This window comes from Anser anser (genome assembly GCF_964211835.1).
Source record: "Anser anser genome assembly, chromosome: 13".
NCBI classification, from domain to species: domain Eukaryota; kingdom Metazoa; phylum Chordata; class Aves; order Anseriformes; family Anatidae; genus Anser; species Anser anser.
This window is the reverse complement of record NC_139734.1, coordinates 2182835-2197692: the sequence shown is the minus strand read 5'-3', so window position 1 is coordinate 2197692 and position 14858 is coordinate 2182835.

The following is a 14858-nucleotide window of genomic DNA, read 5'->3' as shown; positions in this document are numbered from 1 at the left end:
TAACTTGTGTTTGGGAAATGGTGGGGGTACGGTTCCTTGACTGCATAAGCGCAGTATTACCTAGAGAGTGAGCAGGCTCACCTTTTCTATTCGTGAAAGATAAGTCTGTGATCGCGGCGCCTTTTGGCGCGGCGCCGCCCGCCCGGGCACATTTTGGCGCGGCGCCGCCCGCCCGGGCACATTTTGGCGCGGCGCCGCCCGCCCGGGCACATTTTGGCGCGGCGCCGCCCGCCCGGGCACATTTTGGCGCGGCGCCGCCCGCCCGGGCACATTTTGGCGCGGCGCCGCCCGCCCGGGCACATTTTGGCGCGGCGCCGCCCGCCCGGGCACATTTTGGCGCGGCGCCGCCCGCCCGGGCACATTTTGGCGCGGCGCCGCCCGCCCGGGCACATTTTGGCGCGGCGCCGCCCGCCCGGGCACATTTTGGCGCGGCGCCGCCCGCCCGGGCACATTTTGGCGCGGCGCCGCCCGCCCGGGCACATTTTGGCGCGGCGCCGCCCGCCCGGGCACATTTTGGCGCGGCGCCGCCCGCCCGGGCACATTTTGGCGCGGCGCCGCCCGCCCGGGCACATTTTGGCGCGGCGCCGCCCGCCCGGGCACATTTTGGCGCGGCGCCGCCCGCCCGGGCACATTTTGGCGCGGCGCCGCCCGCCCGGGCACATTTTGGCGCGGCGCCGCCCGCCCGGGCACATTTTGGCGCGGCGCCGCCCGCCCGGGCACATTTTGGCGCGGCGCCGCCCGCCCGGGCACATTTTGGCGCGGCGCCGCCCGCCCGGGCACATTTTGGCGCGGCGCCGCCCGCCCGGGCACATTTTGGCGCGGCGCCGCCCGCCCGGGCACATTTTGGCGCGGCGCCGCCCGCCCGGGCACATTTTGGCGCGGCGCCGCCCGCCCGGGCACATTTTGGCGCGGCGCCGCCCGCCCGGGCACATTTTGGCGCGGCGCCGCCCGCCCGGGCACATTTTGGCGCGGCGCCGCCCGCCCGGGCACATTTTGGCGCGGCGCCGCCCGCCCGGGCACATTTTGGCGCGGCGCCGCCCGCCCGGGCACATTTTGGCGCGGCGCCGCCCGCCCGGGCACATTTTGGCGCGGCGCCGCCCGCCCGGGCACATTTTGGCGCGGCGCCGCCCGCCCGGGCACATTTTGGCGCGGCGCCGCCCGCCCGGGCACATTTTGGCGCGGCGCCGCCCGCCCGGGCACATTTTGGCGCGGCGCCGCCCGCCCGGGCACATTTTGGCGCGGCGCCGCCCGCCCGGGCACATTTTGGCGCGGCGCCGCCCGCCCGGGCACATTTTGGCGCGGCGCCGCCCGCCCGGGCACATTTTGGCGCGGCGCCGCCCGCCCGGGCACATTTTGGCGCGGCGCCGCCCGCCCGGGCACATTTTGGCGCGGCGCCGCCCGCCCGGGCACATTTTGGCGCGGCGCCGCCCGCCCGGGCACATTTTGGCGCGGCGCCGCCCGCCCGGGCACATTTTGGCGCGGCGCCGCCCGCCCGGGCACATTTTGGCGCGGCGCCGCCCGCCCGGGCACATTTTGGCGCGGCGCCGCCCGCCCGGGCACATTTTGGCGCGGCGCCGCCCGCCCGGGCACATTTTGGCGCGGCGCCGCCCGCCCGGGCACATTTTGGCGCGGCGCCGCCCGCCCGGGCACATTTTGGCGCGGCGCCGCCCGCCCGGGCACATTTTGGCGCGGCGCCGCCCGCCCGGGCACATTTTGGCGCGGCGCCGCCCGCCCGGGCACATTTTGGCGCGGCGCCGCCCGCCCGGGCACATTTTGGCGCGGCGCCGCCCGCCCGGGCACATTTTGGCGCGGCGCCGCCCGCCCGGGCACATTTTGGCGCGGCGCCGCCCGCCCGGGCACATTTTGGCGCGGCGCCGCCCGCCCGGGCACATTTTGGCGCGGCGCCGCCCGCCCGGGCACATTTTGGCGCGGCGCCGCCCGCCCGGGCACATTTTGGCGCGGCGCCGCCCGCCCGGGCACATTTTGGCGCGGCGCCGCCCGCCCGGGCACATTTTGGCGCGGCGCCGCCCGCCCGGGCACATTTTGGCGCGGCGCCGCCCGCCCGGGCACATTTTGGCGCGGCGCCGCCCGCCCGGGCACATTTTGGCGCGGCGCCGCCCGCCCGGGCACATTTTGGCGCGGCGCCGCCCGCCCGGGCACATTTTGGCGCGGCGCCGCCCGCCCGGGCACATTTTGGCGCGGCGCCGCCCGCCCGGGCACATTTTGGCGCGGCGCCGCCCGCCCGGGCACATTTTGGCGCGGCGCCGCCCGCCCGGGCACATTTTGGCGCGGCGCCGCCCGCCCGGGCACATTTTGGCGCGGCGCCGCCCGCCCGGGCACATTTTGGCGCGGCGCCGCCCGCCCGGGCACATTTTGGCGCGGCGCCGCCCGCCCGGGCACATTTTGGCGCGGCGCCGCCCGCCCGGGCACATTTTGGCGCGGCGCCGCCCGCCCGGGCACATTTTGGCGCGGCGCCGCCCGCCCGGGCACATTTTGGCGCGGCGCCGCCCGCCCGGGCACATTTTGGCGCGGCGCCGCCCGCCCGGGCACATTTTGGCGCGGCGCCGCCCGCCCGGGCACATTTTGGCGCGGCGCCGCCCGCCCGGGCACATTTTGGCGCGGCGCCGCCCGCCCGGGCACATTTTGGCGCGGCGCCGCCCGCCCGGGCACATTTTGGCGCGGCGCCGCCCGCCCGGGCACATTTTGGCGCGGCGCCGCCCGCCCGGGCACATTTTGGCGCGGCGCCGCCCGCCCGGGCACATTTTGGCGCGGCGCCGCCCGCCCGGGCACATTTTGGCGCGGCGCCGCCCGCCCGGGCACATTTTGGCGCGGCGCCGCCCGCCCGGGCACATTTTGGCGCGGCGCCGCCCGCCCGGGCACATTTTGGCGCGGCGCCGCCCGCCCGGGCACATTTTGGCGCGGCGCCGCCCGCCCGGGCACATTTTGGCGCGGCGCCGCCCGCCCGGGCACATTTTGGCGCGGCGCCGCCCGCCCGGGCACATTTTGGCGCGGCGCCGCCCGCCCGGGCACATTTTGGCGCGGCGCCGCCCGCCCGGGCACATTTTGGCGCGGCGCCGCCCGCCCGGGCACATTTTGGCGCGGCGCCGCCCGCCCGGGCACATTTTGGCGCGGCGCCGCCCGCCCGGGCACATTTTGGCGCGGCGCCGCCCGCCCGGGCACATTTTGGCGCGGCGCCGCCCGCCCGGGCACATTTTGGCGCGGCGCCGCCCGCCCGGGCACATTTTGGCGCGGCGCCGCCCGCCCGGGCACATTTTGGCGCGGCGCCGCCCGCCCGGGCACATTTTGGCGCGGCGCCGCCCGCCCGGGCACATTTTGGCGCGGCGCCGCCCGCCCGGGCACATTTTGGCGCGGCGCCGCCCGCCCGGGCACATTTTGGCGCGGCGCCGCCCGCCCGGGCACATTTTGGCGCGGCGCCGCCCGCCCGGGCACATTTTGGCGCGGCGCCGCCCGCCCGGGCACATTTGTCTCAGATGGAGCTAACGAGCAGCTGAGGTAAAGGAGCTGGGATGAGGGAGGTATTGTAGCAGGTACGCTGTGGCTGTGCGGTGCCTCAGGGTGTGCCTTTTCTCCTGTCTCTGCAGGTGCCTAGTGCAGTCTTGGACAGGGAAATCCCCGTGTCACGGAGCAGTGAGGGAAGGTGAGCGTGTTGTCAGCCTGGTTGTCCCTTAACCGAAGTGAAGGGATGTAGTGGGTTTATGTGGCAAGGTTTTGGTAGCAGTGGGCTCTAGGGGTGGCTTCTGTGGGAAGAGCCTAGAAGCTGCCCCACGTTAGGTATGGGCCCCACTGCCGAGCGGAGCCAATAAGTGATGTTGTTTGCGCATCTGTGAGAGCATATTTAAGAAAGGAAAAAAAAAAACCACACGCTGTGCCACGCAGCAGCTGGGAGAGCAAGAGGAGTGAGGAACAGCCTTGCAGGCGCCAAGGTCAGTGAATAAGGAGGGGGAGAGGTACTCCAGGCGCCGGAGCAGAAGTCCCCGGCGGCCTGTGCCGAGGACCATGGTGAAGCGGGCTGAGTGAGAGAGTGATTGTGGTGGAGCTCGGTTGCCCACCCCAGTAAAACTACCACAGGGGAAGACGTTCAAGTGTTTCCCTCTGAGGGTCTGAGGTGAGGCTGTTTGGGCCAGAGGAGCGGTGTGGCAGGTGGTTGCTTGCAAGCACAGCGGTCATTTTGTCCTTTTGTGTTGCCAGGTGGCATGAGTGATGCTGTCTACTCCTTTTGAGCTTGGATCTAATTTCCAGGTACAGAGGCAAGTGGACTGCTGTTTTAAAATGATAAAATGAACTATGGAGTCACTTCTGTTGTTGAGGGATGGGTGCTAATGGTGGCAGCTGAATGTTTATCTTCTGTGTTTTTCTTTGTTCAGGCGGAAACGCAGTGTGTTTCGCAGTGTGCGAAAATGCAGGGCTGTCCCCCTGCAGCCTATGGAGTACCACGGTGGAGCAGGGTTCCACGCTGCAGCCGGTGGAGGAGACCACGGTGGAGCAGGTGGAACTGCACTGACGGAGGCTGTGGCCTGTGGAAGACCCCTGCCGGAGCAGATTCCGGGCCGGACCTGTAGACCGTTGAGAGGAGACCACGCAGGAGCAGGTGAGCTGGCAGGAGCTGCTGCCCATGGGGGACCCAGGTTGGAGCAGTTTGCTCCTGAGGGATGGGCCTCGTGATATGGACCTACATCTGGAGCAGTTCTTGAAAAGCTGCTGCCTGTGGGTAGCCCACACCAGATCAGTTCACCAAGGACTGTATCCTGTGGGAGGAACCCCACAGCACAGGGGATGAGGGCGTCCGAGAAGGAGTGGCGGCGCAGAAGCGCTATAGGCTGACCATAAACACTGGTCACCTGCACCGCTGGGGGGGAGAAGGTGGAAGAGGGTGTTTGTGGGGGGAAGGTGCTTTTGGTTGCTTTCCTTCGTTTCTCGCCTCTGTAGGTTGTGTAGTAATAAGCAATAAATCTTACTATCTTCCTATGCTGAGCGTGTTTTGCCCGTCACGATATTTACTGTGTGACCTCCTCTCCTCGTCCTTATCTCAACCCTTGAGCCCTTTTCATCATATTTTTTCCCTGTTATTCTTTTGAGGATGGGGAGTGAGAGAGTGATTGTGGTGGAGCTCGGTTGCCCACCCCAGTAAAACTACCACAGGGGAAGACGTTCAAGTGTTTCCCTCTGAGGGTCTGAGGTGAGGCTGTTTGGGCCAGAGGAGCGGTGTGGCAGGTGGTTGCTTGCGAATACAGTGGTCATTTTGTCCTTTAGTATTCCCAGGTGGCATGGGTGATGGTGGCTGGTCCTTTCGAGCTTGGATCTAACTTCCAGGTACAGAGGCAAGTGGACTGCTGTTTTGAAATGATAACATTAAATATGGGGTCACTTCTGTTGTTGAGGGATGGGTGCTAATGGTGGCAGCTGAATGTTTATCTTCTGTGTTTTTCTTTGTTCAGGCGGAAACGCAGTGTGCGATAAAGGATGTCATGAGCCGAGCTGCCTCTGGAGTGACTCTGGTGGGCGATGAAGAGATGTAGCAGTTGCTTTTGGGGTGCGGTTGTCACTGCAGTTATTTTACGACATCAAATAGAGTAAAATTCCAGTTTGCCTTTTTGAGGTGCTGTAAGTGGCTAAAGAGAACAGATGGAAGCATCTGCTCTGTGGGGTAGGTAAGCTGCTGAGGTAAAGGAGGGGATGAGAGTAACTGACCTAAGGGTGCTGTGGCTTTTGCTGCTGTGGTTGCTTTCTCTTCTGTTTCTCAGGTGCCACAGGCAAGGTGGACTGTGATAGTCTTCAGAATAGGAGCAAAGCAGGTCACTTGAATGCTGCCTGGTTCCTGAGAAAGGGGTTGTAGAGGAGAGAAGCTTTCAACATGCAAAGCTGAAGCAAAAGCATAGGCATTGCTGCTTCTAGAAACACCCCGGTTCTCTTGTCTGCACTCTGCATGGTGTTGAGCTAAAATGCAGATGAAAAAAAAAAACACAGCTGCTGCTTTGTCCTGCTCTGTCTACTTTGTTGTTTTTTGCCCCTCCCCTTTCCCAGGTGATTGGGTTTGGGTGCTGGGCAGGGCCAAATGGTATATGAGCCCCAGGCAAGGCATGAGGGAGCTCATTGTGCCTGGGCTGCTCTTAGGGGTAAGTGCTTTGTTTTCCCTTCTGTCAGTTGCAGGGTTCTTTGGGTGGGTTGGAGTCTATGGACTGATGCGTACCGGTCTCTACTTGGAAATGCACATCTCTTTGAGGTAAGGGCTAGAAGGATCTGTTAGAGGAAAGCAATCTATATAGTAGGAGTAGGTGCCTTTATTGCATGCAGCTCTTGTTCAGGTGAGTAATTGTTAGAGCATGTTTACGGATAGGGTGGTAATGTTAGCTTGTGTGTTCTAGGTCCATTAGGATTTTGACAGATTGACTGGGGCTTCCTATGAGTCTTAGCCTGTATATCAAATATTATCCAAGTTCCAGCTGTGGTGGTATAGTGATGGAGCAGGGTTTAGGAGAACTGGATCATGGAAGCTCCCTGTGCAAGCATGTATCTGCAAAGAGCAGCAGGAGGCAGGTAAGGTGTAGTCTGTTCCAGGGTTAGGGGCAGCTTGTTATATTTCTGGAGCTTTTGCCTGTGGTTTGGCTGGCTGTGGAGTCTTTAGACCTTGCAGCCTTCTAGATGTTAAGTGCTTGGAATTCATGTCCTAGAGGTATGTTTAGGAGGGGTTGCTGGCTAACTTGTGTTTGGGAAATCGTGGGGTACGGTTCCTTGACTGCAGAAGAGTAGTATTACCTAGAGAGTGTGAGAAACACTCCGTAGCCAATAACTTAGGCTCAGGCGAAGATCTCAGTGAAGTAGTAATTTATTCTCGATTGCAATGGCGGGCGCCCCACAAGCAGGAGAGCGCACCTACTGGTTCCAAAACACAGTTTATATACTTTTTGATGACAGGACCCTCCCGTGTTTCCCCAGTGGAGTGGGTAATCCAGGTTCACAATCTATCTGATGCTTCACAGACAATGCCTGGCCTTCAGTTTCCGGCCTGTTTTTGAGATGGTAATGTGTTCTCCCCTTATCTGGCTTGACTTAACATAGTGATTTTTACCTGATTGCTCTAAGGAGTCTGGTTGTCTGCATTTTACGAGGTCACCTGCTGAGGTTTCTTATCACTGTAAGCATATCACAATACCACATTCTTTCCTTCTAAACAATGTAACACTGCAAAAACAACATTTCTATTGCCACAATTCCCCCCTTTTCTCTTTTTATAATTTGTTGATTTTTGCAAAATTTTTCTCTAAGATGTAATTTGGTAGATGTCTTCCTCTTCTTCACTTTCTTTGCTTTCCATTTTCTCTAATATCATCATCTTATCTGAGTAGGGTGGTGGATCCATGGTCATTTGTTTCAAAAGTGCAGTTTCAGTTAACTGCTGGACAAGTCCCCTTACACAGGGGATAATGCAACAACCTTGACTGTAGTAGCAGGAGTTTTGACAGCCATTGGATGTAAATATGGACACTACCATCCCTTTCCATTTACCAAACCAAGATTCCAACCATCCTGTGATGGAAGTGTCTGCTCCTGAGTTTTCTGCCAATTCATTTTCAAGGGTGGTAAGCCCTTGCAATGCTCTAGTTACTGTGCCATCCGGGGCAGTATTGTTAGGGATAAAAGTACAACAACGGTTGCCCAGCATCACGCACACACCACCTTTCTCCGCAAGAATCATATCTAATGCTATTCTCTTTTCCCAAGCCATTTTGCTGGTGGCATCTGGTTGTTCAGTGATTCCTCTTATCGCATCTCTTGTATAGTTCATGAATCTCTGCTGATTATAATAAATATAATTAATCCAATCCACATTTTTATTAATTGTTACCCACCAGAACAGTGACTCAAACCCTCCAGCAATTTGATTCCTGGCTTTATGTTCATCAGGAAATCCTCTAGGCACCCCAATAGAATCTATGTACGCTCTATCATCAAATGATACTCCTAAGCTTCTTTTACTTCTTCTGGGTATTTGGGATGTTTCTCTTTCAAATGCCAGGGTGAAGGGTATAGGTAATTGAACAAGTGCACAAGTGCCTTCCCAGTTAGATGGCAGGGTGGACCGTAAGATCTTCCCTCCACAGTACCACCAGAGATCTGCCCTGGGGATCTCAAGTCTTGAATAGTTTCCCATCAAGTCCTCGGTAGCATTCAAGGTCCTCGTGCACAAGGCAAATTCTCCCAGATGCCGGGTAGCACTCACACCCTGCCGTGAGAGGCAAGCTGCATGGTTACCTATAGCTGTGGAGAATACAGGGGGAGCCCTGATATTGCTATCATGCAAGGAAGGGAATAGCAAAGAGAGAGACTTACAGGCCTCATTTCCCCAGGCAGTCTTTTCTTGGTACAGTGCAATCATACATCGCATTCCCTGGGAATCCTTGGTCCACCCCAATGGGCAGGGCATTATCTGGGCAATCGGTCATCCCGAGGCACAAGCATAGCAATTGCTATGGTTGAGACTCTGGACAGGATATTTGACCCATTCTATCCAGGCATTCACATCCCCATACCCTGTTTCAATCTCAAATGTTTGAACTGCTGCGTTTCAAAGAGGGCCTCCTGTTTTCTCTCCTGTTTTCTCCTTGAGTTTCTCCCTTTCTCTGATGGAAATAGAGGATCGTTTCCATACAGCTATTCTCAATCTGGCTGTTGGGTCTCTCCCAGTTATTTGTTCTCTCTGCTCAATTGTCGTTGGGCATTTAAATCTCCACAAGCTAACACCTCACAAGCACCAAACATGACAGATAGTGGTACATAACCCTCTGTCACATTCACCCCTATTTTGACGGGGTATCCCATCTTACTATTATCTGGTCGTGCCTTTTCCAAGTTGCCAATTGACCAAGGCTTTCTCTGAGGCCTACAATCATTAAAAACAAAATTAATAATTGATTTTTCCCTGTCATTATTTTTAAACCTTAGGTTTCCAAATAATTATCAATACAAAGAATAAGATATACACTACTACTATAACAAACCCCCCTTGGGAACACTTCAATTCGCTATAGGTCTGTCCTTTCTCTCAATCACAAGTCACACTCATTAGTTACCTGTGAAAATAAAAGGTTAGTTTACAATTGCAAGCTCTTATCCCGCTCAGAGTCCACTATGAGATTTTTCTCTTCGATTTCAGCTTCCAACAAGTCTTCTGTAGGAACAGCTTCCCAGGTACTAGGGTCGACGGATGCCTTCACTCAAGTATAGTGAGTCCAACCTTTTCCCGCAGTTCCTATGGCTGTTTCAGTGGTTAGTAGTACTTGGAAGTGTCCTTCCCATTCGGGCCGGAGTTGATCCTTTCCAGGTCCGAATCAGGACCCAATTTCCCACGGGTCCTGAGAAATGACAAAGAAGAGGACAACCCCAGAATACAGTTCTTAAGAAATCTCTCTCGTTTCGAATTGTGGTATCTCATCCCTTCTGCCCAGATAGGGTAATCCGAACAGCATCTCATACGGTGAAATTCCTATATCGTTTCTTGGTGCTGTTTGAACCTGTAGGAGTGCTAAAAGTAAACATTTTACCCAAGGAAGTTGGGTTTTTAACACTAATTTAGTTAACTGCTTCTTTAATGTCTGGTTCATTCGCTTTACATTCCCAGAAGAGGAGGGGTGCCTGGGGGTGTGAAAATCCCACTCAATCTCTAAGACCTGCATTAACCCTTGCAGTACTTGTGAAGTAAAATTACTTCCTTGATCTGAATCAATGTTTTCAGCTATCCCATATCTAGGGACTATTTGCTCCAGTGATACCTTAGCCACCGTGTTTGCAGTGGCAGATACAGAGGGGAAAGCTTACACCCATCCAGTCACGTGGTCAATTAGGACAAACAAGTACTTAAATCTCCCTCCTTTAGGTAACTCAGTAAAGTTTACCTGTATACTTTGTAAAGGTCGAATCCCTGGCTCCTGTCCCCCTCTAGGTGAGTTACAAATGACCTTTTTATTTGCCTTTTGACATGTGGTACATCCTGTGCATATTTGCTTCACTAAAGTGTATATTCCTACACAGACATACTTTCTTAGCACAACATCACACATTGCTTGCATCTCCCAGTGACTCTCTTGATGTAAAACATCATATTTGCCTCATTGGTGCTTTATTCAGCATTTCTCTCCCATCAGGGAGTATCCATTTTCCCTCAGACTTCGTGGCTCCTGATTCGTTAAAGAAATCTCTCTTAAAACTTTTTAGTTCTTTCTTAGTTTTCAACAATTCCCTGAAAACTCTCTCGACTTATTCTCCGTTTTCCCTCAGACATTAGATGCCTTAAATACCTGACTTCTCTTTCTACATACTGTAATTTATTTTTCAATACTCCCAAGCCCTGCTTTCCCAGAAAGTTGAATAGCTTGTTAGTAGCTTCCTTCACAACTGTTTTCTCCTGTCCTGACAATAAACGATCATACACATTTTGTAACAGAAATTCCTCCTTGGGAGGTTGGAATTGCTCCAAAATCTGTTCTAGAACTTTGCCCAAATTAATCGGTGGCCCTGTAAACCCCTGAGGTAAAACTGTCCATATGTATTGTTGCTTCCGCCCCCGCTTCAGAGTCTTTCCAGTCAGAGGTGAATATATCTTTGCTGTCAGGGCCTGAGAGCACTCCATTAATACCACTGTTATTCCAGTCTAACAATTTACTATTTGAATGCCCAATTTCATCATCAAATCCCTTCCCAACAAGTTAGTCCCTGCCTTGGGTACATACAATAATTGCCCAGAGATCATCTTATCCCCTAGTCTCAGCTTGGTATCCCCCAAAGGTGGCACTGTTATCCCAGCCCCTTCTACCCCCATCACTTTTTAGGGTTTCATTAGTTAATTTAATCCCTGATACTTTACAGGCCAGTAATGACCTAGCTGCCCCAGTGTATTGGGTTTGATGGCAAGGTTTGGGGGGGGCTGCAGTGACAGCCCCCCACGTGGAGAATCCAGAAACCTCCCCGTAGCAGATAAGGGACAATTTCATCCGGCCCCAGAGGGGCCCACCGCTGCCCAGAGCCAAGCCATGAGCAACACAGTCTGTGCCTCTGTGAGAGCACATCCACGAAAACAAACAAACAAACAAAAACCTGCTGCTCAACAGCAGCTGGGAGAGCGAGGAGCGAGAAACCTCCCTGCAGACACCAAAGTCAGCACAGAAGGAGGGGGTGGAGGTGCTCCAGGTGCCGGAGCTGAAGCCCCCTGTGGCCTGTGGAGAGGCCCCTGGTGGAGCAGGCTGCCCCCCCCGTCACCCCCCCCCCCTTCTCGATACTTGGGAAACTGACCAAACACCACAGCAAATATACCAAAACTTCTAGACTGTTACTTAGATAATGCCTACATCCTCTTTCCCTGCTCATTCAACTTTCCCAACTCATTCAAAAAACAGCTCTGTCAAACATTACATACTACACCTTTAACACCTTCAATAACCCTTTTTAACACTTCTTATCTTTCTCCAGCCTGTACTTTCACCAAAGTCTCAGTCATTAGCCAACTTAATTCCATACCTTTCTCCCTCATCCCATTTTCCTTCTCTCCTCCTTCTTCCACTCCGGATATTCCTACCTGAAGTAGCCAGCCTGCCCACACTTAAAACATCCCATCAAAGCCTGTCCCTGCTAAGATTCAGGCCGCAACACGGGTAGCTTTCCTTGCCTGCCATTCCTTCATCTCTCTTCCTCTCTTTTCCATCCTGGCCCTGACTCCCCCTGAAGATTTTCTTCCTCTTTCTCCAACCCTCTGCCTGACTACTTGCTACACTGTCAATACCATTAGTTTCACTCTCTGCTTTTCCTTCTCATCTCCCCTCTTGACACACACGTTCAGGGCCTCCCACAGGAGGGCCCCCCAGTGACTGTTCACTACATCCCCCCACCTTCTGGAGCATTTTCTGTGTATCTTGCCAGGCTTCAATCACAAAATGAACTTTCAAGAGTCCTTGGGATACCGGGTCCTCAGGATTCATCCCCAAGTACTTTCTCATTCTGACCCCAAGTCTCTCATATGATTTCTGTGTTGCACACTAAGATTATTCCAGCCAGGATCGGCAAGTGGTTATTTCTGCCTTGCCGGTATTACCCCTGGTCCTGGAGGATGAGTTCTTTCCCATTTTTGTATAGCAGCTCTCCTCCTGATCATTCCCATTTCTTTCCCTGTAAACAACATATTTATATACATAATTCCCCCCCCCCAGAGTATAAGTTAGGTCCTAGGAAACTCCTAACCTCTCTGCTGGTAAGGAGGGGGGGAAGTTCACTTAAGAGGATACACACAGTTAGTGTTAGTACTGTTAGTATCAGGGAAGGCAAAATTCTCAGTACCTCTTCTACCTTGTTCTAATTCTTGCCAGAGCCTAGAGTACGCTCTTCTCTAGGGACAGTGTTAATTGCAGTCCCTGTCTCCTTTCCTGGAGCGGCTGCTGCTGCCACTGGTGCAATATTAGGATTATAGGGAGCATAACTTGGCTCCTCCTCCAAAAAAAAGGAATCTTATTGTTTACACGTAAATTTAAAGCCTGAATTTTTATCAGGCCTGTATTTTGGCCAAAATACTGCTGTTTCCTTAATTGGTTCTTTTGTCCAGACTAATACACAATATTTAACCATATATTTTTTTTTTTATCATCTCCTCTAATTTTGAGATTATATTTCCAATTTCTTATCATTCTTCAGGAAGAACTTTCGGTAGGCACTCCCCCAGGGATATTTCCCTGTCCCCTGGAACTCATATTTCCCATTTTTCCTAGCCCTTGTCAGTGTGCTGCTACAGAAATTTTCCTCCTGCAGGGTACCACACACTAATGTTCCGATTCTGGAAAATGGGGGTGTACTGCCAAGCACTTCCCCGTGCAAGGGCTACCGCACACCTATGAGTTTACCAGTTTCCCTGGTGTACTTCCAAGCACTTCCCTGTGCAAGGATTACTGTACACCAAATTTCCCTGGTGTACTGCCATGCACTTCCCCGTGCAAGGACTACCGCACACCAAATTTCCCTGGTGTATTGCCAAGCACTTCCCTGTGCAAGGGCTTACCATACACCAAATTTCCCGAGACTCTTCCTTTCTCTCCCTTATCTCACGCTTCGTCCGTCTCTGGCCGCGACCCTCGTGGAGCTACGGAACTGCAGATCAGGACTCCGCACTTGCTTCGTACAAAAGTACGTCTCAATCACACATCACACAGAGTCTCACCCGACCCCCAAGGCAATACTTAATATTTCTTACCTTGGTCTGTGCACAGAGTTACTGGATCAATTCTTAAACCCGGAGTGCCTACCTTCTTCCCTTCCCCACTACTTCATGGATCCTGCCTCTTTATTCAGTCTCGGGCCCTCTGTCAGCTCTCCGCAGTCCGCCACCATCGATGCACAGGACCGCTGAAATCAGCGGGGCATGCCTTCCTGCTGCTGCGGCGGTGGGGCTCCCCGGTAGGTGACTGGCTCCCGGACGAGCCCCCAAATTGTGAGAAACACTCCGTAGCCAATAACTTAGGGTCAGGCGAAGATCTCAGTGAAGTAGTAATTTATTCGCGATTGCAATGGCAGGCACCCCACAAGCAGGAGAGCGCACCTACTGGTTCCAAAACACAGTTTATATACTTTTTGATGACAGGACCCTCCCGTGTTTCCCCAGTGGAGTGGGTAATCCAGGTTCACAATCTATCTGATGCTTCACAGACAATGCCTGGCCTTCAGTTTCCGGCCTGTTTTTGAGATGGTAATGTGTTCTCCCCTTATCTGGCTTGACTTAACATAGTGATTTTTACCTGATTGCTCTAAGGAGTCTGGTTGTCTGCATTTTACGAGGTCACCTGCTGAGGTTTCTTATCACTGTAAGCATATCACAATACCACATTCTTTCCTTCTAAACAATGTAACACTGCAAAAACAACATTTCTATTCCCACAAGAGTGAGCAGGCTCACCTTTTCCATTCATGAAAGATAAGTCTGTGATCGCAGCGCCGCCCGGGCACATTTGTCTCAGATGGAGCTAACGAGCAGCTGAGGTAAAGGAGCTGGGATGAGGGAGGTATTGTAGCAGGTACGCTGTGGCTGTGCGGTGCCTCAGGGTGTGCCTTTTCTCCTGTCTCTGCAGGTGCCTAGTGCAGTCTTGGACAGGGAAATCCCCGTGTCACGGAGCAGTGAGGGAAGGTGAGCGTGTTGTCAGCCTGGTCGTCCCTTAACCGAAGTGAAGGGATGTAGTGGGTTTATGTGGCAAGGTTTTGGTAGCAGTGGGCTCTAGGGGTGGCTTCTGTGGGAAGAGCCTAGAAGCTGCCCCACGTTAGGTATGGGCCCCACTGCCGAGCGCAGCCAATAAGTGATGTTGTTTGCGCGTCTGTGAGAGCATATTTAAGAAAGGAAAAAAAAAACCACACGCTGTGCCACGCAGCAGCTGGGAGAGCAAGAGGAGTGAGGAACAGCCTTGCAGGCGCCAAGGTCAGTGAATAAGGAGGGGGAGAGGTACTCCAGGCGCCGGAGCAGAAGTCCCCGGCGGCCTGTGCCGAGGACCATGGTGAAGCGGGCTGAGTGAGAGAGTGATTGTGGTGGAGCTCGGTTGCCCACCCCAGTAAAACTACCACAGGGGAAGACGTTCAAGTGTTTCCCTCTGAGGGTCTGAGGTGAGGCTGTTTGGGCCAGAGGAGCGGTGTGGCAGGTGGTTGCTTGCAAGCACAGCGGTCATTTTGTCCTTTTGTGTTGCCAGGTGGCATGGGTGATGCTGTCTACTCCTTTCGAGCTTGGATCTAACTTCCAGGTACAGAGGCAAGTGGACTGCTGTTTTGAAATGATAAAATGAACTATGGAGTCACTTCTGTTGTTGAGGGATGGGTGCTAATGG